This window comes from Halichoerus grypus, chromosome 1 (assembly GCF_964656455.1).
Source record: "Halichoerus grypus chromosome 1, mHalGry1.hap1.1, whole genome shotgun sequence".
Classification (NCBI taxonomy): Eukaryota; Metazoa; Chordata; class Mammalia; order Carnivora; family Phocidae; genus Halichoerus; species Halichoerus grypus.
In genome coordinates, this window is record NC_135712.1 from 151,871,104 (window position 1) to 151,896,908 (window position 25,805).

Below are 25,805 nucleotides of genomic sequence, written 5' to 3' on the forward strand. Positions count from 1 at the left end.
ATTCCACCACTACTGGGCAAGTTGCTCTTGAAGCTACAGTTTTTCTAGAATGAGAATAACAATGGCTATCATAGGAAACAGCATGCAGATGAAGGGGAATGCTGTTTGTAGGGCCACAAGAATGGCAACTGGCAGTGGGCCTTCCAAACATCACTAGCACCTTCCACCCTCTGTCAGGACTACTTATTTCCCCCTCTTTCTAGAACAGGATTTGGTCGCACAATAGACTGATCTGGATTGCTTGCAGAGTGCTTTTTCTTTGCCCTGGGGTGTCCTTGGGCTCTGGGTCCACTGGAGTAAAGCTACTGAGTGCCTTAGCCCCCTGCTCCAGCACACACACTGGACAGAGTTCTTGCCTGTTCCTGGAATCAGGGGACCTCTGAGTCTCTCCTTGAAGCCAGCCTAACCTTCGAGTCTAGAAGTCTTCTCAGATCCATGATCTCATTACAGATTGACAATATCATTCCCATTTTACAAATGAGGAAAACCACAAAGGGATTTGAAAGGTGAGGCCAAATGTATTCCATTTCTTTTAAAAAATTCTAATATTCTCCCTGATGTAGAAAACAGGCTACCCTTAATTGCTGCCTCAAAAGGTAGTAGGAAAAGATGTAGGTATTTTGCCAGGAAATGAGATGGCTCTTAAAAAAAAAAACAACTGTCTAACTAGTTTCCCCTGTAAATACCCCATAAAGGAGGTATTCTCAAAACATTAAGCAATAAACACCAAATTCCAGAGATAAAACACAGACGATACAGCAGACGTCGTTTGCCCTTGACTTGTACTGAACAGAAGTAAACTGGGCCCAGTGTTACCGAGTGAAATAGCAGGGCCCTGGCTCAGGTTGAAACCCTCTTTCTTTTTGGTTAGTGCTTTTTTTTACTGAGAAATTACATAACTGATAAACATGTAAATACATAGGATGTACAAACACATGTATGCCCATGCATTTATATGCATATAAACATACATTTACACACACATATACCCCAATTAACACAAACCAGATTTTATTCTAGCACAGGTGCCACCAGTAAGAAGGTGAGAGGGAGGATGCTCTGGATAATCTGACCCTCTCACCCTCCACTGAGGACAGTAAGCAAGAGTGGAAAAGTGAAATGAGGCTGGAGTGTATAGCATTTCATGGCCAACACCCCTGAGCCAGGAGCTTCACGACCCACCCTATTTTTTCCATTGGCCGCCACAGTAGAAGGTGCTAGCCCCCTCTTCCCTACCCTGTCCTCTCAGCCCTCTTCAGTCATCTGCAGTTGGCTCCCATGTAGGCCACCCTCTGGTCGGGAGAGTGTGCTCAGCCCAGGCTCAGGACAGGTCAGAAGTGCAGGGAAATAATGCCCTAAGAGTGCCCTCAACACTGAATGTGTCAGAGCTGGTGGACAAACACCCCAGCTTCCTTGTCCTCCATGGGACAAAGTCTGGGTGTGCTCTACACAGCCTCTCTTCAGGACTGGGCCCCAGTCACCCTCGGCAGGGATCTGCTCATCGATGTACCCTTACTGGCTTTCCCACTTGGGCCTGTCTGACTTCCCCATTCCCATCCTCTGCTGCCCAGGGTCATTGCCCAAGCAAACTCCTTACCCAAATCCTTATTTCAGGGTGTGCTAGTAGGGGACCCAAACTACTTCCCCAATTCTAACGCCTCCAAACCAGGGCTTCAACCCCTGACATCTCTGTCTACCTAGATGCCCTGGGCCCTGTTTCCCAGCCAGTTCCAGAGGAAATCATGGCTCCCTCTTCTGTTCTGTGACTGTTTACATTTTCTGTCCCCAGGTGGCCTGCAACAGGGATTCTGTCACACATCCAGGGTAACGCTGGGACAAAACAGGTGTTCAACAACACGTCTCCTGTACGTCTTAGAGCTGCTTAGAGCTGCTGTGGAGCTGCCTGGCCTGGGATCTGGGAGCCCCTGGGGAAGCCCACTAGCTGGCTCTGGTAACATGCTTTTCTGTAACTGCAAACAAGCAAACCGACAAATGGACAGGCCTCTGGTCACTGGTGCCCTCTGTCAGTATGGTGTGTGTCTAAGAGGAACCTGCTTTGTTCTAGAGCAAAGAGATTAGCCACAAATGGCTCCCACACCCAGCTGTTCCCAGCTCCTCTTCTTGTAGCCTCCTTGAGTTAGACCCTGTCCCCACAGTGCTCCAGGTGGTTCCATAGAGCCCAGCCCCCAGCTCCTGCAGGGCAAGGCCATCTTGCTGCTGGACTCAGACAGCCACACTACATTTGCTGCCAACATGCCCAGTGATCAGGAAAGTCTCACAGACATCTCACCAGAAAGCCCACTGCTCTTCACCTTCAGTGTGGACTGCCTGCCTCCCTGCTTTGCCTGATCACCCATCAAGCCCATTCCCTGCAACCCACCACCCTCCCCAAGCCTGAACTCCCACAGCAAGCTGGCACCATATGGGAATGTCCTTCCTGCCGGACTCCTTGAGAACAGGAAAGCCGGTTCATTCCTGTCCCTATTGCTGGCCACGGTGCCAATTACACAGAAGGTAGAGCTTCCATACCGGGGGGGGAGGGGGTGCAATAGGCCTTGGAAAGGGGATACAGTGATATAAATTCATTAAGAACACAGAGTCTCTGAAGTGTAAAAGAAGGGGACTCCCAAAGGAGGAGAGATAGGAGACCCACAAAGGCATGCTTTGCTTAATTCACATATCTTAGCCTGGGGAGGAGGGACAGAGCAAAATCTGCTTAGATAGTGCTGAGGAAGGGAGAGGATAGGACACCTCTGAGTGGAGCATTTCTTCGTACAATTACAATTAAGAACCCTGAAGTCAGGCAGAATTTGACTTGCAGCCTAGCTCTTCTCTTGTCCCTGAAGGACTCTAAAAATGCCAACACACAGTAGCAAAGGAGCTTTAGAAATGAGCTCAAGCCTGGCTGCATGTCTGATTTTTAGCCAGTTACGGTGTGATTTATTTGAAGCCTGTTTGAGGCCAGTGGAGAAACGAACAGAAGGTCATAGCCACACTGGTTACCTTCCAGATGAAGCGTCCACAGTGAGGAGGGAGGTGATTTCTATCCACTGACTCAACTTAGAAAATTGTTTAGAAAATTTCCTGACAATTATTAGCAGGGGCTGGATCTAGGTAGGGATGTTTTGATAAGCTTCAGAATAAACACCATAACGAAAGTCATCATCACAGCTGGGGAGGGATGCTGACATTCCAGCATTACCTGGTGGAGACAGCCTGGCCAGTGGCACATAAAGCTGGCTTGCACACATGTGGGAGTCTCACCACAGATCCCACAGTGCTACAGCAGCTGCATTAGAGCCCTGGCCCAGGTGTCATGGAGATAGTTTGATATGAAGGTTCATCCACAGCCTCCTAACCTACTGTGTGAACTGAGGTCCTTCACCCTTCTCCATCCATTTCCATATCTCATCATAGGAGATGATCCTCTTCCTTAAAGGAATTGGGAAGTGCTTAGCACCCACTATGTGCCAGGTTCATTCTAGATGCTCCAAATGAATTATTTCATTTACTCCTCGAACAGCCTGAAATAGTTAGGAAGTGTAAGGAAGAGTCTATCTGTCAGAATTCACTAAGGAGCATAGAAACCACTTCAGAGAGGGGGGTTAATACAGAGATTATTAAACATAGGACAGGGGAGCAAAGGCCTGTGAGAATCTCTTCTGGCTTTGAAGAATTCAGAAAATACTTGGATCATAGGAAGCCCCTGTCGGTGACCTCACCTGCATACCACATTGAAGCTCACGTGGAAGTCACTGCAAACCATCATGCCCATTTTATGTTTGCATGGCTACCACCGAGGCAGAGGGCAAAAATGCTTCTCTTCCTCTCTGCCCTCAAGTCTATATGAATACCTTGCAGTGGCATGATCCAAACCAGAGGGGCGTGGAAAATGTAGTTTTCAGCCTTCGAGCCCCCACAAAACAAGGAAAAACTTAGAATCAACAGGCAACATGCTGAATAGGGAGGTACTATTCTGCTCATCTTATTACTAAAGCAACTGCAATTCCAAGAAGTGGAATAATTTTGCCTAAGTTCCCACTGCCAGTTTGCAGTTGGAAGGGCATATGAATAAGCCTGCCTCCAAAATCCAGAAGAATGAATGGAATTCTGATGGATGTGGAGACATAAATTTGTCCACCCGAATCCTGAAAGGACATTTCAGTGCTGCATACCCACCCACCATGCCAGCATGAGAGAGTTAGAGTCTATTTTGTGTTTACCCATAGTAATTAGGAAGAATCTAAGGCAGTAATATTAAAACTTGAAAAAAATTCAAGTGTTATCAGGGGAATGCAAATTAAAACTACATCAAGATACTCTTTCACATCCACCAGTCCAGCAACATGAAGGGTTGGCAAGGATGGAGAGCCTCGCCACCTCTTAGATACTGCTGGTGGACATGTAAATTGGTACAACCACTTTGAAAAATAACTTGGCATTACCTCTTAAATTTAAGTGTGTTCAGAATTTATGAGCAAGAAATCCTACTCATAAAGTATTTCCTAAAGAAATTCTTCCACTTGTGCTCCATAACCATAAACACATAAAGAAATGTTTACAGTCTCATTGCCCTTACACCTCAAGCAAACCTAATGGCCATTAACAGGATGAATAAATAAATTGGATTATATTCATTCAATGGAATATTATAGAGCAATGGAAACAAATGAATCACAATTAGATTTAGCAAGATGTATGAAATTCAAAGTTTTGATGCTGACAGAAAATATTAAGTTACCAAAGCAGTATTATTCCATTCCTATAAAAAAACAAAACTAAATAACATACTGTGTAGCTTGCATGCATTATGTCATAAAATTATAAATAAAAGTAAGGTAAATATTAATTAAAATAGAGAATAATGGGCTTTTTAGAGGGAGACTTAAATGGAATGGCATCAGGAGGCTCAACGGAGTTTCTTTGGTCTTGAAAATGATTTGTTTCTAAGAGGGATAGTGGGTTCAAAGATGTTTGATTGTTACACCTTACACTACATCATATATGTTATATACATTCTTTTATGTATATGACATACTTCACATGCAAAGAAAGTTGATGTCATAGTGGGGATCTCCTATCCACCAATCTTTCTGCAGTCCCATCTAACTACTGTTTCATACTAGGGGTAGTATTGTGTGGCCTGTCCAACCCTCTCTGGTCTTTCAAATGCAGCCTCACACATGCTCTGAAACAAGATAAAGTTTACTGCAGGCATATGAACTCCATCCCCAGAATTCCTCCTGACCACCTCTTACTTGCCAGCTCCACAATGCAGAGTAATAAACTGAGATAGTTTAGAGCATGGATTTTTGGAAATTGATTTGAATTTTGAAATCTGATTTGAATTTCAGAACCTGGGTTTGAATCCTAGTCCTGCCACTCATTATCTGTGTGATCTTGGGACCATTATATAACTTCCATGTATCCCAGTCAGTACTTTAGTACTTATCTCATGGGATGTGATGTGTTAACACATGTAAAGCACTTAGGAGAGTGACTAGCATACACTGAATATCACTCAATTGTCAATTTTTACCATTTATTTGAAGATTTGTTTATTTGAGAGAGAGAGGGATACATATGGGGGGGAGAGAGAGAGTGGGGTGAGGGGCAGCAGGAGAGGGAAAGAGAAAATCCTCTAGCAGATTCCACGCCCATCACAGAGCCTAATGTGGGCTCGATTCCAGGACCCCGAGATCATGACCTGAGCTGAAACCAAGAGTCAGACACTCAACCGACTGAACCACCCAGGTGCCCTGTCAATTTTTACCATTTCTTCTCATTTTTCCTCTTGAACATTTGTTGATCAACCCATCCTTTTTGTTTGAACCCACATTACAGTAATCACTATCTACTTGGTACCATTCTTAAAAATCGGGGTCAGCAAAATATGTCCCATGAGTCAAATAGGGCCAACTGCCTATTTTATAACTAAAATGTTATTGGAGCACAGCCATGTCCATGCATTTCTGTATGATCTCTGACTGCCTCTGCGCCACAACAGAGCTGAATAGTTGCAACAGAAACCGTATTACCTACAAAGCCTATCTGGCCTTTTATAGAAAATATTTGCCAAATCCTGCTTAAGAATATGGTTGAACTCTGCTCCCCTGGCTTTGATCTTGCCCCCTGCTTCCATAACCTCCCTACCACAGATCCATGTCCAGATATCTGTACTCCAACCTCAGGTACAGTGACTGGTGAAGCCAACATAATCTTATGTCCTTGGGCTAGAGGGAACATGAAGTCAACTCTATTCTTTGTTGGCTATCTCCCATCATGGGTAGAAGATTGGACACATCAAATACCCGAGGCATTTCTGTCCAAGGCAAGGCATGTGACAGCAGACTCTGACCCTAAGGTTTCACTGTCTCATATTAGAAATTTTCAACAGAGCAGCATATAATCACCTGATTTCAAAATAGAACATGTAAAAACATGGTAAGTATGCCAATATTATGTATCTGTAAACCGTACAAAGATAAGTATTAACTATCAGCATGACCCAGCCATTAAAAATGTTTTAAAACTTAAATATTACCTATTTTATGCTCCTAAGTAAGACAAAGCCATTAAGATAAGAATTATGAAGCCATATGATTTTCTCAGTGGGTCTTAGGAGGAAACAAGTCAATGTGAAACAAGCATCTGTTTTTTTAAGTTGTTTCTATTCCATTGACTTAGTCCACATGACCTCACCCACCCCAGACAATACACAGATTTTGCAGTTCTAAACGAGAAGTCCTCCAATATATTAGGATGAAGGATACACAAAGACAAAAAAAAACAGAAAGGATGCAAAGAGAAGGAGTTCCAGCAAATTACCCATTCCCACCCAGAGAAGGAAAGAAACAGGAGTGCCCTCCTCTGTGTGCTATTTTGATCACATGTGATTAATAGCCTGTCACACTGTCAGGAGAACCCAGACTCCATCAAATCGACACACATGGCAGCTCTAGGCACCAAAACAGGGCATATTTCTGTGCAAAATGTGCCGGGGGATGCACTGTATGTGTATATATATAGAACACATACCTGCCACTTGCATCCCTTGATCCTGAAATACTGCTGAAATTTCTCTCTCCACACACACTCCCAAACTGTGTGTGTATATGTGTGTGTTTTCCCATTACATTCAGCAAGCAGCTGTGAAAGCTATTATACTGCCTACATAGCAACAGAAAAGGATCTGGTAAGTGTTTAATGAGGGGGAGGCGTGATAAAAGGGATAGGGCAGGTAAACTGGATAACTTGGGAAATAATAAGGTAACGGATGTTGTTGCCTTGGAAACCAGGTCATAGTCTATAATCTAATACTGCTCTATCTATCACATTCAATATTCTGAGAAATGGGCAAATCCAATTTGATTCACTCATGAATATTATCTTTATAGAGATATTAACAGCCTAGTCAAGGTACTTCATCTCCCCACCCATTAGTGAAGCAATACATAAATGAGATAGGAAGTATGTCCTCTAGAACAGAAGAATGCAAAACCTTTTGTGAACCCTAAAAGGACTCTCTATAATTTATTTTTGTTCCTTATTAATTTAGCTGTCATATTTTTCTTTACTTTCCATAAATATCTTATCTTCCAAGCCTGCTCTTTAATAAAATATGCATGCAAGAACATGCAAGAAATTGATACTTTTCTGTAAAATTTGGCCTCGAAAGCAAATGTGCCCCAACTTCCTATATCAAAAATCTCTTCCAACAGTCATTCCCAGAAGTTTCTGGGCTGACTGATTCTCCAGAGCAAATTTAGCATATGCGAATTAAGGTGACTTTAAAACATATATCACAATACTAAAACAGAAATAAAAACAAAAATTCAGAACTCAGAAACATAAATCTAAATGAAAGATCAGCATGGGAGAGAGGGCAGTGCAGTACATATTTGTAGCCCTTAATGTTCTAGCTGTGCTAGTTGAACCAACAATTTGACTGAGCTCCCTGGGTGTCAAAGCAAAAGAGAAAGTATGAAGACAAATAACTAAATGTATACAATATAGCATCCTTCAAAATAAGTCAAGCTTTTCCTAAAACTCATTATTCAAAGAAAGTTCTCACTTGGAGGTCCATATATGGACCACTGAGAGATAGTGTGCATAGTAACCCAATTGCAAATGCAGTGATGGGTTTCATTAGGACCCCTCAGGGCATGAAACCAAAGTGCAGTCCTCTCAAAGCAGTCTGGAGTGGTAGGGAGAGAGAGAGAGGTAATGAAGAGAATAATATAGAGGATCTACAGAGCATGTATATTTGTCTTGCTTGATCCAAGAATTATAAAATTTTCAAGAACTCCCACACACCCATTTCCATATAGTCCTTATCTCAACCAACTTTTAGGTAAGAACTGAAATCAGACTTTTTGAAACCAGTATTACACTATAAGTTAACTAACTAGAATTTAAATAAAAATTTGGGGAAAAAAAGGAAAGCATACTTTTTCTTTTTCTTTTTTTTTTTTTAATTCTCTGATCTAGAATGCAGGTCTACTCTGGGCATTACTACTTGTAGTAGTAGTAGTAGTAGTAGTAGTAGTAGTAGTACTAGTAGTACTATTATTATTACTATTATTATTGCAGATTGACAACCTTTTATGAAAAGGGTGGAGTGAGTTTGATACTCTCCAACAATTCCCAGATGAAGGTATTACTGCAAAGGGATTACTACAATGGAACAAACTCTGAAGAAGGTTCTAAAAAGTTAACAGTGTAACTGTATCATCTTGAAGACCTTGGTCCTATTCATACTCTGTCAAAGAGAGAGACCAATCATGCTCACCAGATCTTCATGGGCTTCTCTCCATTTCCCAATCTCCTTTGCAGTCAGGTTAGGCTATCTGGCTAAGTTCTAACCAAAGGAATGGGGGCAAAAAATGATATAAGCCATTAAAAAATCCAAAGTAACCCTCCAACGTACTTTCTTCCCTTGCTATGGCAACCTTAGAGGCCATATGTTCCAGATGGCATGGTTACATCTAGCTGTGACATGAGCAAAAAATAAACTTTAATCTTCCTAAGCCACTGAGATTTCAGGGTTTACCTAGTGTGGGAGTGAATATTGATTGCCTGGACAATGAATACACTGGCCAACAAACTGCCTCCACCACACTTTTTTCATTTTTCAAATTAAGTTTTATTAATTTGATTATAGATGTTATATATTTTGGCTTAACTATTCTTGCTAAAAATTTAGACTTAAAATTGCACAAGTTTTAACTACTGTGCTATCTTTGAACATAATTCTGTCTCTTTCTCTCCACCTACCCATGCTTTCTTAACAGAGACATAAAAATATAGTTAGAAAGAAAGATATAAATGGTGGGTGAGAGATATAAATAGTGGGACAGCCAGATACAATGCTTAGATGGGCTTCTGTAAGTTTCAGATGGGTGTGGCTTTCATATTTACTTCAACCAGTGATTGAATAAAAGCCACCCCTGTTAATTTATAAATGTTGGCTGTGAGTACTGAGAGGTAGACTGAGATTAGTAGTTAGAAAGTGGGAGAGAAGTGTTTTAACTCAAATAGTCCTATTCAAGAGCCTGCATCTGAATTACCACTCTGTCCACTGCCCTAATTGATTATCTTTCATTCACTCAGTCGACTTTTCCAAAACCAAAGGTTGCTTCACTTATAAGATTAGGGATAAGTCGTTGTTTTGTTTCCTGACAACTTGTGTTTCATTTTTTATAGCTGCCTGTTTTCTTTTTTTTTTTTAATTTTTTTATTGTTATGTTAATCCCCATACATTACATCAGTAGTTTTAGATATAGTGTTCCATGATTCATTGTTTGTGCATAACACCCAGTGCTCCATGCAGAATGTGCCCTCCTCAATACCCATCACCAAGCTAACCCATCCTCCCACCCCCCTCCCCTCTAGAACCCTCAGTTTGTTTTTCAGAGTCCATCATCTCTCATGGTTCTTCTCCCTCTCCGATTTCCCGGCCTTCATTCTTCCCCTCCTGCTACATTCTTCTTCTTCTTTTTTTCTTTCTTAACATATATTGCATTATTTGTTTCAGAGGTACAGATCTGAGATTCAACAGTCTTGCACAATTCACAGCGCTTACCAGAACACATACCCTCCCCAGTGTCCATCACCCAGTCACCCCATCCCTCCCACCCCACCCCCCACTCCAGCAACCCTCAGTTTGTTTCCTGAGATTAAGAATTCCTCATATCAGTGAGGTCATATGATACATGTCTTTCTCTGTTTGACTTATTTCGCTCAGCATAATACCCTCCAGTTCCATCCACGTCGTTGAAATGGCAAGATCTTATTCCTTTTGATGGCTGCATAATATTCCATTGTATATATATACCACTTCTTCTTTATCCATTCATCTGTTGATGGACATCTTGGCTCTTTCCACAGTTTGGCTATTGTGGACATTGCTGCTATAAACATCGGGGTGCACGTACCCTTTCGGGTCCCTACTTTTGTATCTTTGGGGTAAATACCCAGGAGTGCAATTGCTGGATCATATGGTAGCTCTATTTTCAACTTTTTGAGGAACCTCCATACTGTTTTCCAGAGTGGCTGCACCAGCTTGCATTCCCACCAACAGTGTAGGAGGGTTCCCCTTTCTCCGCATCCCCGCCAACATCTGTCATTTCCTGACTTGTTAATTTTAGCCATTCTGACGGGTGTGAGGTGGTATCTCATTGACGTTTTGATTTGGATTTCCCTGATGCCGAGCGATATTGAACACTTTTTCATGTGTCTGTTGGCCGTTTGGATGTCTTCTTTGGAAAAATGTCTGTTCATGTCTTCTGCCCATTTTTTGATTGGATTCTTTGTTCTTTTGGTGTTGAGTTTGATGAGTTCTTTATAGATTTTGGATACTAGCCCTTTATCTGATGTGTCATTTGCAAATATCTTCTCCCATTCTGTCAGTTGTCTTTTGGTTTTGTTGACTGTTTCCTTTGCTTTGCAAAAGCTTTTTATCTTGATGAAGTCCCAATAGTTCATTTTTGCCCTTGCTTCCCTTGCCTTTGGCGATGTTTCTAGGAAGAAGTTCCTGCGGCTGAGGTCGAAGAGGTTGCTGCCTGTGTTCTTCTTTAGGATTTTGATGGACTCCTGTAGCTGCCTGTTTTCTTTATGGATATTTATCTATTTATTGATTTGTAAAAGCTCTTCAAAAATTAAATTTAAAATATCTTAAATAAAACATATTAACCTTATACCTGTCATTTTGTTCACAAATATTTACCCAGTTTTCATTTTTCTTTTAACTTAAGGTGACTTTATTTCCTTTTAAATTTTCTTTTATGATTTCTATCATGGCTGTAAAGTTCTTGTTTACTCCAAACTAACATAAATAAGTGATTATATTTTCCATGTATGCTAATAGTTTCATTTTTTTTCACCTTGACATCCTTTGTCTGCTTAAGAGTTATGCATACAAAAGACTTTGCATCCTCCTTAAATTTGTTTCCCTGAGTGTTTTATTTTTCACAGTCAGTTTTCCCAATAATATTTACAAATATCTATGCTTTATCCTGTTGATTTAAAGCACTTTATTAGGAAGGGGCAGAGCAAGATGGTGGAGGAGTAGGAGACCTGGATTTCGTCTGGTCTCAGGAATTCAGCTGGATGGGGATCAAACCATTCTGAACACCTACAAACTCAACAGGAGATCGAAGAAAAGAATAGCAACAACTCTCTGAACAGAAAAGCGACCACTTTCTGGAAGTCGTATTGCATCCCTTCATCATATCAACCCTTATTTTTGTACATATATAAGTTTTTCTTTCTTTAAAATTTTGGGAGGCACTTTCTTCTAACAGACCAAAATACACCCAAAATCTAGTGTGTGGCACTGATCTATATACCAGCCTGATCATATTTGATCATATTCTGGGTTTTCTTTGTTTTGTTCTGTTTTTGTTTGTTTTTATCTTTTTCTTTTACTTTTTCTTTTCTTTTTCTTTTTTCTTTCTTTCCCTTTCTTTTCCCCCAGCTTCAGGTCTTTTCTGATTTGTTTAGAGTGTATTTTCTGGGGACGTTGTTACCCTGTTAGCATTTTGTTCTCTCATTCACCTATTCTCCTCTGGACAAAATGACAAGATGGAAAAAATCACCTCAACAAAAAGAACAAGAGGTAGTACCGACTGCCAGGGACCTACTCAATACAGACATTAGTACAATGTCGGATCTACAGTTCAGAATCATCACTTGAAAGATACTAGCTGGGCTTGAAAAAAGCGTGGAAGTTATTAGAGAAACACTTTCTGGAGAAATAAAAGAACGAAAATCTAACCAAGTCAAAATCAAAAACGCTATTAATGAGCTGCAATAAAAAATGGGGGTGCTAACTGCTAGGATAAATGAGGCAGAAGAGAGAATCAGTGATATAGAAGACCAAATGAAGGAAAATAAAGAAGCTGAGAAAAAGAGAGATAAATAACTACTGGATCACGAGGGCAGAATTCGAGAGATAAGCGATACCATAAGATGAAACAACATTAGAATAATTGGGATCCCAGAAGAAGAAGAAAGACAGAGGGGCAGAAGGTATATTGGAGCAAATTATAGTTGAGAACTTCCCTAATTTGGGGAAGGAAACGGGCATCAAAATCCAGGAGGCACAAAGAACCTCTCTCAAAATCAGTAAAAATAGGTCAACACCCCAACATCTAATACTAAAACTTACGAGTCTCAGAGACAAAGAGAAAATCCTGAAAGCAGCTCGGGAGAAGAGATATGTAACCTACAATGGTAGAAACATTAGATTGGCAACAGACCTATCCACAGAGACCTGGATGGCCAGAAAGGACTGGCAGGATATATTCAGAGCACTAAATGAGAAAAATATGCAGCCAAGAATACTATATCCAGCTAGGCTGTCATTGAAAATAGAAGGAGAGATAAAAGTCTTCCAGGACAAACAAAAACTAAAGGAATTTGCAAACACGAAACCAGCCCTACAAGAAATATTGAAAGGGGTCCCCTAAAAGCAACATAGACCAGAAAGGAACACAGACAATATACAGTAACAGTCATCTTACAGGCAATACAATGGCACTAAATTCCTATCTTTCAATAGTTACCCTCAATGTAAATGGGCTAAATGCCCCAATCAAAAGACACAGATTGGATAAAAAAAACAAGATCCATTGATATGCTGTCTGCAAGAGACTCATTTTAGACCCAAAGACACCCCCACATTGAAAGTGAGGGGGTGGAAAACCATTTACCATGCTAATGGACACCAAAAGAAAGCTGGAGTGGCAATCCTTATGTCACACAAATTAGATTTTAAACCAAATACTGTAATAAGAGGAGAGGAAGGACACTATATCCTACTTAAAGGGTCTATCCAACAAGAAGATCTAACAATTGTAAATATCTATGCCCCTAACAAGGAAGCAGCCAATTATATAAGGCAATTAATAACAAAAGCAAAGAAACACATTGAAAACAATACAATAATAGTGGGGGACTTTAACACCCCCCTCACTGAAATGGACAGATCATCTAAACAAAAGATTAACAAGGAAATAAAGACTTTAAATGACACACTGGACCAAATGGACTTCACAGACATATTCAGAACATTCCATCCCAAAGCAATGGAATACACATTCTTCTCTAGTGCCCATGGAACATTCTCCAAAATAGATCACATCCTAGGTCACAAATCAGGTCTCAACCGGTACCAAAAGGTTGGGATCATTCCCTGCCTATTTTCAGAACACAATGCTTTGAAACTAGAGCTCAATCACAAGAGGAAAGTTGGAAAGAACTCAAATCCATGGAGGCTAAAGAGCATCCTACTAAAGAATGAATGGGTCAACCAGGAAATTAAAGAAGAATTAAAAAATTCATGGAAGCCAATGAAAATGAAAACACAACTGTTCAAAATCTTTGGGATGCAGCAAAGGCAGTCCTAAAAGGAAAGTATATAGCAATACAAGCCTTTCTCCAGAAACAAGAAAGGTCTCAAGTACACAACCTAACCCTACACCTAAAGGAGTTGGAGAAAGAACAGCAAATAAAACCTAAACCCAGCAGGAGAACAGAAATAATAAAGATCAGAGCAGAAATCAATGAAATAGAAACCAAAAGAACAGTAGAACAGATCAACGAAACTAGGAGCTGGTTCTTTGAAAGCATTAACAAGATTGATAAACCCCTGGCCAGACTTATCAAAAAGAAATGAGAAAGGACCCAAATCAACAAAATCATGAATGAAAGAGGAGAGGTCACAACCAACACCAAAGAAATACAAACAATTATAAGAATATATTATGACCAACTCTATGCTAGCAAATTAGATAACCTGGAAGAAATGGATGCATTCCTAGAGATGTATCAACTACCAAAACTGAACCAGGAAGAAATAGAAAACCTGAACAGACCTATAACCACTAAGAAAATTGAAGCAGTCATCAAAAATCTGCCAAAAAAAAAAGCCCAGGGCCAGATGGCTTCCCAGGGGAATTCTACCAAACATTTCAAGAAGAATTAATACCTATTCCTCTGAAACTGTTCCAAAAAATAGAAATGGAAGGAAAACTTCCAAACTCGTTTTATGAGGCCAGCATTACCTTGATCCCAAAACCAGACAAAGACCCCATCAAAAAGGAGAATTACAGATCAATATCCTTGATGAACATGGATGCAAGAATTCTCACTAAAATACTAGCCAATAGGATCCAACAGTACATTAAAAGGATTATTCACCACAACCAAGTGGGATTTATCCCTGGGCTGCAAGCTTGGTTCAACATCCACAAATCAATCAACGTGATACAATACATTAACAAAAGAAAGAACAAGAATCATATGATCCTCTCAATAGATGCAGAAAAAGCATTTGACAAAGTACAGCAACCTTTCTTGATCAAAACTCTTCAGAGTACATACCTCAATATCATATAGAGGGGACATACCTCAATATCATATAAGGGATCTATGAAAAACCTACAGCGAATATCATTCTCAATGGGGAAAAACTGAGAGCTTTCCCCCTAAGGTCAGGAACGCGGCAGGGATGTCCACTATCACCACTGCTATCCAACATAGTTCTAGAAGTCCTAGCCACAGCAATCAGACAACAACAACAAAAAAATAAAAGGCATCTGAATCAGCAAAGAAGAAGTCAAACTCTCACTGTTTGCAGATGATATGATACTTTATATGGAAAACCCAAAAGACTCCACCCCAAAACTGCTAGAACTCATACAGGAATTCAGTCAAGTGGCAGGATATAAAATCAATGCACAGAAATCAGTGGCATTTCTATACACCAACAACAAGACAGAAGAAAGAGAAACTAAGGAGTTGATCCCATTTACAATTGCACCCAAAACCATAAGATACCTAGGAATAAATCTAACCAAGGAGGCAAAGGATTTGTACTCAGAAAACTATAAAATACTCATGAAAGAAACTGAGGAAGACACAAAGAAATGGAAAAACATTCCATGCTCATGGATTAGAAGAACAAATATGGTGAAGATGTCAATGCTACCTAGAGCAATCTACACAGTCAATGCAATCCCCATCAAATACCATCCACTTTTTTCAAAGAAATGGAACAAATAATCCTAAAATTTGTATGGAACCAGAAAAGACCCCGCATAGCCAGAGGAATGTTGAAAAAGAAAAGCAAAGCTGGTGGCATCACAATTCCGGACTTCCAGCTCTATTACAAAGCTGTCATCATCAAGACAGTATAGTACTGGCACAAAAACAGACACCTAGATCAATGGAACAGAATAGAGAGCCCAGAAATGGACCCTCAACTCTATGGTCAACTCATCTTCGACAAAGCAGGAAAGAATGTCCAATGGAAAAAAGACAGTCTTTTCAACAAATGGTGTTGGGAAAATTGGACAGCCACATGCAGAAGAATGAAACTGGACCATTTCTTTACACCACACACAAAAATAGACTCCAAATGGTTGAAAGACCTAAATGTGAGACAGGAGTCCATCAAAATCCTAAAGGAGAACACCGGCAGCAACCTCTTCGACCTCAGCTGCAGCAACTTCTTCCTAGAAACATCGCCAAAGGCAAGGGAAGCAAGGGCAAAAATGAACTATTGGGACTTCATCAAGATAAAAAGCTTTTGCAAAGCAAAGGAAACAGTCAACAAAACCAAAAGACAACCGACAGAATGGGAGAAGATATTTGCAAATGACATATCAGATAAAGGGCTAGTCTCCAAAATCTATAAAGAACTTACCAAACTCAACACCCAAAGAACAAAGTATCCAATCAAGAAATGGGCAGAAGACATGAACAGACATTTTTCCAAAGAAGACACCCAAATGGCCAACAGACACATGAAAAAGTGCTCAACATCACTCAGCATCAGGGAAATCCAAATCAAAACCTCAATGAGATACCACCTCACACCCGTCAGAATGGCTAAAATTAACAAGTCAGGAAATGACAGATGTTGGCGGGGATGCGGAGAAAGGGGAACCCTCCTACACTGTTGGTGGGAATGCAAGCTGGTGCAGCCACTCTGGAAAACAGTATGGAGGTTCCTCAAAAAGTTGAAAATAGAGCTACCATATGATCCAGCAATTGCACTCCTGGGTATTTACCCCAAAGATACAAATGTAATCCGAAGGGGTACGTGCACCCCAATGTTTATAGCAGCAATGTCCACAACAGCCAAACTGTGCAAAGAGCCAAGATGTCCATCGACAGATGAATGAATAAAGAAGAAGTGGTATATATATATGATGGAATATTATGCAGCCATCAAAAGGAATGAGATCTTGCCATTTGCAACGACGTAGATAGAACTGGACGGTGTTATGCTGAGCGAAATAAGTCAATCAGAGAAAGACATGTATGATATGACCTCACTGATATGAGGAATTCTTAATCTCAGGAAACAAACTGAGGGTTGCTGGAGTGGGGTGTGGGGTGGGAGGGATGGGGTGGCTGGGTGATAGACATTGGGGGGGTATGTGCTATGGTGAGCGCTCTGAAATGTGCAAGACTGTTGAATCACAGATCTGTACCTCTGAAACAAATAATGCAATATATGTTAAGAGAAAAAAAAGAAGAAGAAGATAGCAGGAGGAGAAGAATGAAGGGGGGGATATCGGAGGGGGAGACGAACCATGAAAGACGATGGACTCTGAAAAACAAACTGAGGGTTCTAGAGGGGACGGGGGTGGAGGATGGGTTATCCTGGTGATGGGTATTAAAGAGGGCACATTCTGCATCGAGCACGGGGTGTTATGCACAAACAATGAATCATGGAACACTACATCAAAAACTAATGATGGAATGTATGGTGATTAACATAACAATAAAAATTTTTTAAAAATAAAGCACTTTATTATATGTTGGATCAGTTGTGGTATAATGGGGAGAGCAGACAATCTTAACTTGTAATGAGAATGGCTCTAATGTCTGCATTTTAAGCATGATGCACATGTTTCGGTCACATATGTTTTCATTACATACAAGAACTATTCTTCAAGTCCTATTTTAGTATAACTTTACATCAGGAATAGTCATTCTTTTTTCTGTTACTAACATAATGGATTATCATAATATATATATTTTTATCAATGAGCCATCATTAAACTCTGGAATAAAACTTACTTATTCATAGCACATAATTTCTTTAATATACTTGGTTTCATGCAGCCATCATGCATTTAGAATTTTGCATTTCTATTTCTGAGAAAGATTTCTCTGCAGTTCTGTACAGTTATGCTAGCTATAAGTAAAAGAAAGGAGAAACTTGCCTTTTTGTGCTTAAATATTTCAAGTGGCACAAGAATTTTGTGTTCTAAAATTGTTTGAAAGAACTCATTCCTCAAACCATATGGGTCTGACATTTTTCCAGTGGTTATTTTTAGATGTTTCTCATAATTTCTTTCAGATTCTTTTCAGTTTTTCCATATTTCTCCTATAAATAGTTGTTTTTTATATTGTCCCATAAAATTATTCTTTCATCCATGTATTTATCGGTATTGGCATGAATTGATAAAGAATTCTACTTTTTCTGATATGTGTATACAAGCATATATAAATGACTATTTAATTACACTCCCTTGATCATTTCTAAAAAAGTGTATAGCTATTTCTTTTTATTTCCCTGATCACCTTTATGAGAGTTTTGTCTCTTTTATTGGCCTTGATTCAAAGAAAGAAAGAAAGAAAGAAAGAAAGAAAGAAAGAAAGAAAGAAAGAAAGAAAGAAAGAAAGAAAGAAAGAAGAAAGAAGAACAAGGTCTCTAGTGTTTATCATTTATATTATTTTTATACATATTAATTTCTATTCATATTTTCATTCACTTCTTCCTTGGATAGGACACAATTCCAAATATAACCATAAATAAACTCCCACAATCTTATTATTGATTTCTCTATATTCTGTTACTGATTCAATATTTAAAGTATTGTTTCCTGCTATTTCCTTGAGTTTTTAACTTCTCTTTTTTAATTTATACATTTTTATAATTCGTTACCTAAAATTTTATGATTATTATATTTTTATTTGTATTTTACCTTTAGTAATTTAAACTATTCCCTTTTTTACATTTAATATTTTCATGTAATTTTACTTCTCCTGATATTAACCTGATTCCTTCTGTTTAAAATTACATATATCTTCATCCCCTTATTTTTAAGCTTTTGTTTTGTTTTAATTGAATTACAGTTGTCATGCAATTTTATATTAGTTTTAGGTATATGACATAGTGATTTGACAATTCTATACATCACACAATGCTCACCATGAAAAGTGTAGTTACAATCTGTCACCATACAAAATTATTACAATATTATTGACTACATTTCCTATGCTGTACTTTCCATATCTGTGACTTATTTATTTTATAACTGGAAGTTTGTAGCTCTTAATCCCCTTCACCTATTTTGCCACTCTCCCCACCAGTTTTCTGTATTTATGAATTTGTTTCTGTTTTGTTTGCTTGTTTGTTTGCTTTTTAGATTCCACATATAAGTGAAATCTATTGGTATTTGTCTTTCTCTGACTTATTTCACTTAGCATAATATCCCCTGGGTCCATCTATATTGTAGCAAATGGCAAGATTTCATTCCTTTTTTATATCTGAGCAATATTCCATTATATATATATATGCCACATCTTTATTCATTTGTTTATTGATGGACACTTTGCTTGCTTCCATGTCTTGGCTATTGTAAATAATGCTGCAATAAACATAGAGGTGCATGTATCTTTTCACATTAGTGTTTCTATTTTCTTTGAGTATAATTCCAGTAGTGGAATTACTGGATCATACAGTAGTTCTTTTTTTAATTTTTTGAGGAACCTTCATACTGTCTTCCATAGGGGCTGCACCAATTTACAAGTGCACACGGGTTCCCTTTTCTCCACATCCTAACACTTGCTGTTTCTTGTCTTTTTTATGTTAATCATTCTGACAAGTGTGTAAGCTTCATTCTTTCATTTTGTTGAGGGGTGCCTACTGGTAAACTCATACAGTTGGATTTCATGTTATTCTAGTGTCTTTCACATTTACATAACAGATTTAATGTTCCTAACTATCTTTTTCCTTTCTTATCTTGCAAGACAATTTTAAAATGTGGGAAATGCCAATTAAAATCAGAATGGCAGTGAACATGCATGTATGCATGCAGTTGTGCATTTGTGTGCATGTGTGTGTGCAAGCATGTGACATGTGTGCGTCTGAAGCTGAAGAGACCAAAAGGTGACCACAACAGACCAAGAAAAAAAGTCCAGAAAAAAAATGGAACTGGATCTCAAGAGTTGCAGTCCCACATAGCAGCTGTAGCCAGAACCCATAAAATATGGTGCACTATCATACTTCCTCTGAAGGCAGAGGCATCTAGGTAGCATGGGGATATGAGATCAAAAGATTCAAGAGGACAGGTGAAAGCTAATTTAAATAAAAGGATGAAATCAAGACTTAATTAATGACAGGGTAACACTTCCAGGAACTGCAGAATGTTGTTTTATATCCTTATCCATATCAGTCTCTATAGTAATATCTGAGTAAACAATTACAGCTTGCCTGAGTCTTTGAATAATCAAATTTATAGCAGTGCTGTGATATTTCTATCAATTCCTTTCAGGATCTCAGAATAATTCCCTCATGTTTAAAGGCTCATGCTGGCTACCTCTCTGGACTGCCTAAGCCCCACATAACCCTCCCCTCCAAGTGATCCCTCTCACCTGTTCCAAGTGAGTTACCTTATTCATCGGAGGTGGGGACCAAAGAGGGTCCTGGCCCATTGCCTGCTCCTGGTGACTGGGCTGGATCAATCTTCTGTTTTTAGCAAGAGTAGCAAAGATCACGCCCTGCCAAAGAGAAGAGGCAAAATCTGAGCTCTCTGAAATGTGTTACTGAAACATGCTGTTTGGGAATTCACTATTCCATGGAGGAATTCTCTTCCCTTCCTGAGAGAAGGAGGCCAGTTACCCGTAACAGTAAAGAGACTAGAAGCTAGAACACACTTGCTCTCCACTCATTTATTCAAAAATAGATCCAAAAGAACTATATGATTTTTTTCTCCAGCAAAGTATAAAAATATGTCTCTTTTAAAGGACGACATTTTAATATGGCCCTGGGATATCCACACAGGTTTTTGAAAGTGAGTTTAATTCACTGCCCTCATTAGGAAGCATTTGCATTTCTTAGGCATCCTCTCTTCTGCCTTTAATGGTCTGCAAGTTGGGCTCACCTGTTCAATCAGCCTAGAGTCATGGGTATCAGGAAGAAAAAATGCTTAAATACATTTCAGATGGAAATGGGCATCTAGGGAGAGAGCATCACAAGTAAAGAGCCATCCTCACACACCTGTGGCCTCCTGAGGGCAATTGCTCCCATGGAGTCCACTGTGACCTTGTCGACAGGTGGCCTGACAATCTACGAGAGGACACACATTGGCACTGGTCCATCTCACCTGCTTCATGCTCTTGGCAGCCAGAGGGTGTTATCATCCTACTATGGCCTAGTTCCGAAAGGTCCCCTAAATACTCTATCAAGAACTATTTTACATACCAGTCTCTTTTGTCTTAATTGTTTTATTATATACACAATGTAGTCAATATGAAAACTAAGAAATATGATAAACAAAGACTGAATGAGGCACAGGTGTTCCATGCAGGTCTCATCAAAGCACAATAAAACCAACCCATTAAAGAGGTTTAGACGCATTGCTTTCTCCCTCAGCAGATTTTTATGGTTCCCTGACACCCACATTCACAAAATAGAAAGGAATGGGAAGTCACATGTGTGTTCCCTAATGCTGCCTGGCTAACAGGCCCTGGAGGAAGAAGGGGTTGTGTTTTTCCAGGAAAGTAGCTGAAGAGACACTCTCCTTTGTCCTTTTCCCTGTGAGGTTGTGAGCAGCAACCCCATATATCAAAAGTGCAGACAATGACATTGCCAAATGTTTTACGCAAAACTTGATTTGCTGCCTGTGTTTGTGTTCTCATCCCTCTTCCGAAGTTACACAGAGCCCACTCAGAGCTAAACAAAGCCCTCTTTGCTTCCTTGAGCCTCAGGCCCTGGACAGTCCTGACATGTAGTTTTCTCTCAGCTTTGAGACATGGGGGTCAGTTTGAGGGGCACCTGGGTGGCTCAGTCGGTTAAGTGTCTGACTCAGTTCATGATCTCAGGGTCCTGGGATGAAGCCCCATGTTGGTCTCCCCACTCAGCAGGGAGTCTGCTTCTCCCTCTGTTCCTCTCCCTGCTCGTGGGTACTCTCTCTCAAATAAATAAATACATCTTAAAAAACAACAACAACAACAGACATCGCATGATAAAGCTGGGCCTACACAGGAAATGCACATGGCCATTTCCCTCATCCATTCTGCTACCCGTGGCTATTTAGACTGTCAGGCCAATGAGGCCAATGGCACCCCCATTCCCACCTCCGAGGAGTGTCAAGAGAGATTGCTGGTACAGGTCTCTAGGACTTATAAGATATTTCATATGGGTATTTAGCATAAAAACTCCAGGGGAACATTTGCACATCAGTTAGAGGACTCAAATATTTCAAGCTCAATGTCCATACAACAGGGATGCTACCAATGCACTTACCTACAATGAACCCATCAATCTCTCCACAGAGCCTATTTCTCCATCTTGCCTTAAGGGGCCAAGATAGAACAACATAGGTAGGTCAGGTAAAAGTGAACTAGAATTCAAGTAACTAAAATAGCTAATGAAAAGTTTTACCTCCTCTCTAGTCTTGGACAATGGGACATTTCCTTCACACAGAGACCAAGATAGTGAGAATTTATGATTCCCCATCTTTAAAGTCCATCACTCAAAATTACCTCTGAAAGGGAACTTCCATGAATGAAATCTTGAGTCACAACAGTCACTAATAGTCCTTGTTTCAGGCATGAATGAGATCACTATATAAATTTTGCTACTTATAAAAAAAACCAAAGCAAAAACTTGGTAGACTCTTCTTTATTGTCACTATGATCAGTAGCAGTATCAGCAATGAGTGAGCTTTGAAAGTAACATGAATGTAGGAAAATATAAATAGCGAGAGTCATTTTCAGCCAAGGAACAATCAAGCAGCAATCTCCTGACATTATGCAACCCCAGGACTCCCAGATGTGCCAAAGAGAAGATTGATTGCTTGCCTTTGGGAGGCCTTCTTTCCGTTTGAGAAGGAGCCATAGGATAATCATCACACAGCTCTTTGGAGCCTCGAACAGGCTCTCTCTATAGCTTAGTTGTGTCTTGTATACACAGCTCCTCTGTGAAGTTAACAAGAAGGTATAAAATGATACTACGCACAGCCCTATGCACCTCAGTATTCAGGAAATCAAAGTGCTCAATGTTAGAAGAGGCACAGAAAGAAAATGAGAGGCATTCGCAACAGTGTGGATTCAAACTCTGACATTGACACTCTGCTCTTACAGCAAATCAGGTCAAATTTGAATCAAAGAAAATAGTGCACTTAAAGTTCATTTAATGATACTGAGTGATCAGTGTTTCTAGAATGACCCAACAAAATGCTCTGTCCTCTGTGCAAACTGCAGTGTTGCTTGCCATCTCCCCCAGGTTGTCTTAGAGAAAGAAGTCAGAAACTACAGGTTAAGTTTCCTTGGGAGGGAAGTTGCATCATGATCCTTAATCACACACACACACACGCACGCACACACACAACTATTAGAGAAACCTATAAAGAGAATTTTAGATGTATAGTGAAAAGGGAAAAAATGCCACTTAGAAATGTGTTTGCCACTATTTCAACAATCAGCATGGGGTACCAAGGTCCAGAAAAAAAGAGGTCTTGTACTAAGGCATACAGACTTAAAGCCCTTAGAAATCCAGAACACAAACTGGAAAGAAATTAATAAAGTTGGTTAAAAACCCATTCACCAGGATGGCTAAAATGAAAAAAAAAAAGAAAGAAAGAACTATCACCAAATGAAGGTAATGTTGTGGGAAAACTGGAATTCTCATAGCATATGCTGCTGGTGGGTGTGTAAATTGGTACTACAACCACTTTGGAAAACTGCTTCACAATATCTGTAAAGCTGCACACATGTCTATTCTATGACCCAGCAATCCCACTCTTAGGAAAGTATACAAAAGAAATATATAAACATGTTCACTAAAAGACATGTGCTAGAATATTTGTAACAGCATCATTCACAATAGCCCCAAACTGGAAACATTCCAAAGTCCATCAAACAGAGGTTAATAAATTGTGATATAGTCATACAATGGAGTACCATGCTGCACCCATACTAAATAAACAACCACATAACAGCAACAAGGATGGAACTCACTTATGTACTGTTGAGTAAAAGATGAAACAAAAATTATATACCATGTGATTCCATTTATACAAAGTTCACAATCAAATATAGCTAATCTATGGTGTTGGAAGTTAAAATCGTGGCTAATTTTGGAGAGGGTGGGGAGTAGGCAGAGTCACAAGACAGGCTTTTGGAGAGGTTGAATTTCTTAAACTGAGTATTACATGGATGTGCTCAGTTGGTGAAAATTCATGACACTAGACACTTAAAACTTGAGAACTGTTTTGTATATATGCAACACTTCAGTAAGATGCTGATTTTTAAAATTTATTATTAGAGATGTTGATAGATACAGAACAAACAGAAGAAGAAAAAAATTTCCAGATGTAAAGAAAGAATTGAATTTGCAGGTGAAAAGGGCAATGACTTTCCCTCCTCTCAAAACAAATAAATAAATAACAATGAAACCATAATCATATCCAAAATCATTGAAATTCAAAGTTACAGAACCCTGCTGGGGAATTCAGCTTCTCGTAATGGGGGCCTCTGTAATTCAGAACAACCCTTCCATGGAAGGCAACTAGTGGAAAAGCTGAAGATAATACTTTTCAAAAATATTCTGGAAGGCACTGAAAAGCAGGCTTTTCAGCAAGCAGTAAGAATTACTATCACCAGATTTGAGGAAAGTAAAAAATACATGGAAGTGAGCCCTCCATGAGAAGCCACTTTTCTTCTAAGAATTTTGTGAATCCAGAGAAGGCAGTGGATAGTCAACATTCTATTTCTCAACCTGGGTAAGGGACACGTAAGGGCTCCTTTTGTGTGTTGTGGATTTTTCTACATGTGAGTTGTAGTTCAAAACACAATAGCTAAAAGGGAAATATCAAACCAGCATTGCAGTAGGAAAACAAACAAACAAACAGACAAAAAAAAAAACAAGAGTTGATCTCAGATTTATCCAAAGCAATACTATCAAAGCCAGAAAACAGTAGACAAGTAGTTCAAATGTTCTGAGAGAAAAGTACTCCACAAGTATACCTTCAAGTAGAAAGTATAAAAGCAATAAACAGACATTCTCTAGTATGCAGTAACTTAGAAAAGACAGCACTTGTGAGCCTCTTCTACAAAAATTATTGTAAAGAAATCTATCAATATACACAAAAGGAAAGGAGAAGAGTAAAACAAGGACTGGTAGTTGGCACTGAATTCATTTAAATATAAAACTTAGTCTAAGCAACTTGAGAATTAAAAGATCACTGGCTCCTTTAATTTCACTGTGAATTTATCTCTACTAAATTAAAGAAGGATTATGTTTAATACTGTCAGTAAAAATAGCATGTGTTTTATGAACCTAATCTTTTACCTCTCTCCATCTCTGTATCTATCTCTCCTTCTATCTATCTATCCATATATATCAATAAAAGGAGATCTGAAATTATGTTTACCAAGTGTTAAAAACAGTTGTTCCTAGGTAATGGGGTTTCGGGTCATTACTTTTTCCTTTTGACATGCTCCATTTTATTGCATTTTTATTTTACAAAATGAACATTTATGTTTATGAAAAAATAATAGTTATTATTCTTTCAAAAAATAAAGTGGGAACAATATAAACAAAAATAAAGTCTATACACACAAGTCAGGTACAAAAGTATGTTTCCCTTAGCAACATTGAAGGAGATATTTAAACATAGTCAGCACTCGATGAACACATAATTTAGCAATCAACAAAGTAACTGACAGTCAGCATGTAAATTATTCATATTTTAATTTTTCAACTGTTTACTCTTTTAAATTTTTATTTCTCCCTTTATAGCAAACACATTTATTCAGGAGTCTAAAGTAAGAAAAGAAGAAAATTTTGTATGAAGCTGGTTTTAAATTACACATTGAAAATTTAGGTTCAGCAGAAGAAAGAAGCTTCAGATAGAAAAAAGTCAAACCTATCTTAAATAGTTGCAGTACTATTTGCTTTATTAAGTTCAACTCCTATAAAACCACCCTAAAGTTATTTCTCCCCCCATATTTCCACTCGTAGCACACGCGGTCTTCTGAAGCAGGCCAAAGCTTCT

At 39.2% G+C, this 25,805-nt stretch overlaps 1 long non-coding RNA gene across 3 annotated transcripts in view; it reads right to left on the reverse strand.

Annotated features, from left to right (window-relative positions):
• The window catches only part of LOC144382001 (uncharacterized), a 332,648-nt gene that overhangs the window by 265,620 nt on the left and 41,223 nt on the right, over window positions 1-25,805 (reverse strand). For all 3 annotated transcript variants that reach the window (XR_013448412.1, XR_013448415.1, XR_013448414.1), the window contains exon 2: window positions 20,179-20,304. This is a non-coding gene — a long non-coding RNA (uncharacterized LOC144382001). The remainder of the gene's footprint in view (window positions 1-20,178; window positions 20,305-25,805) is intronic.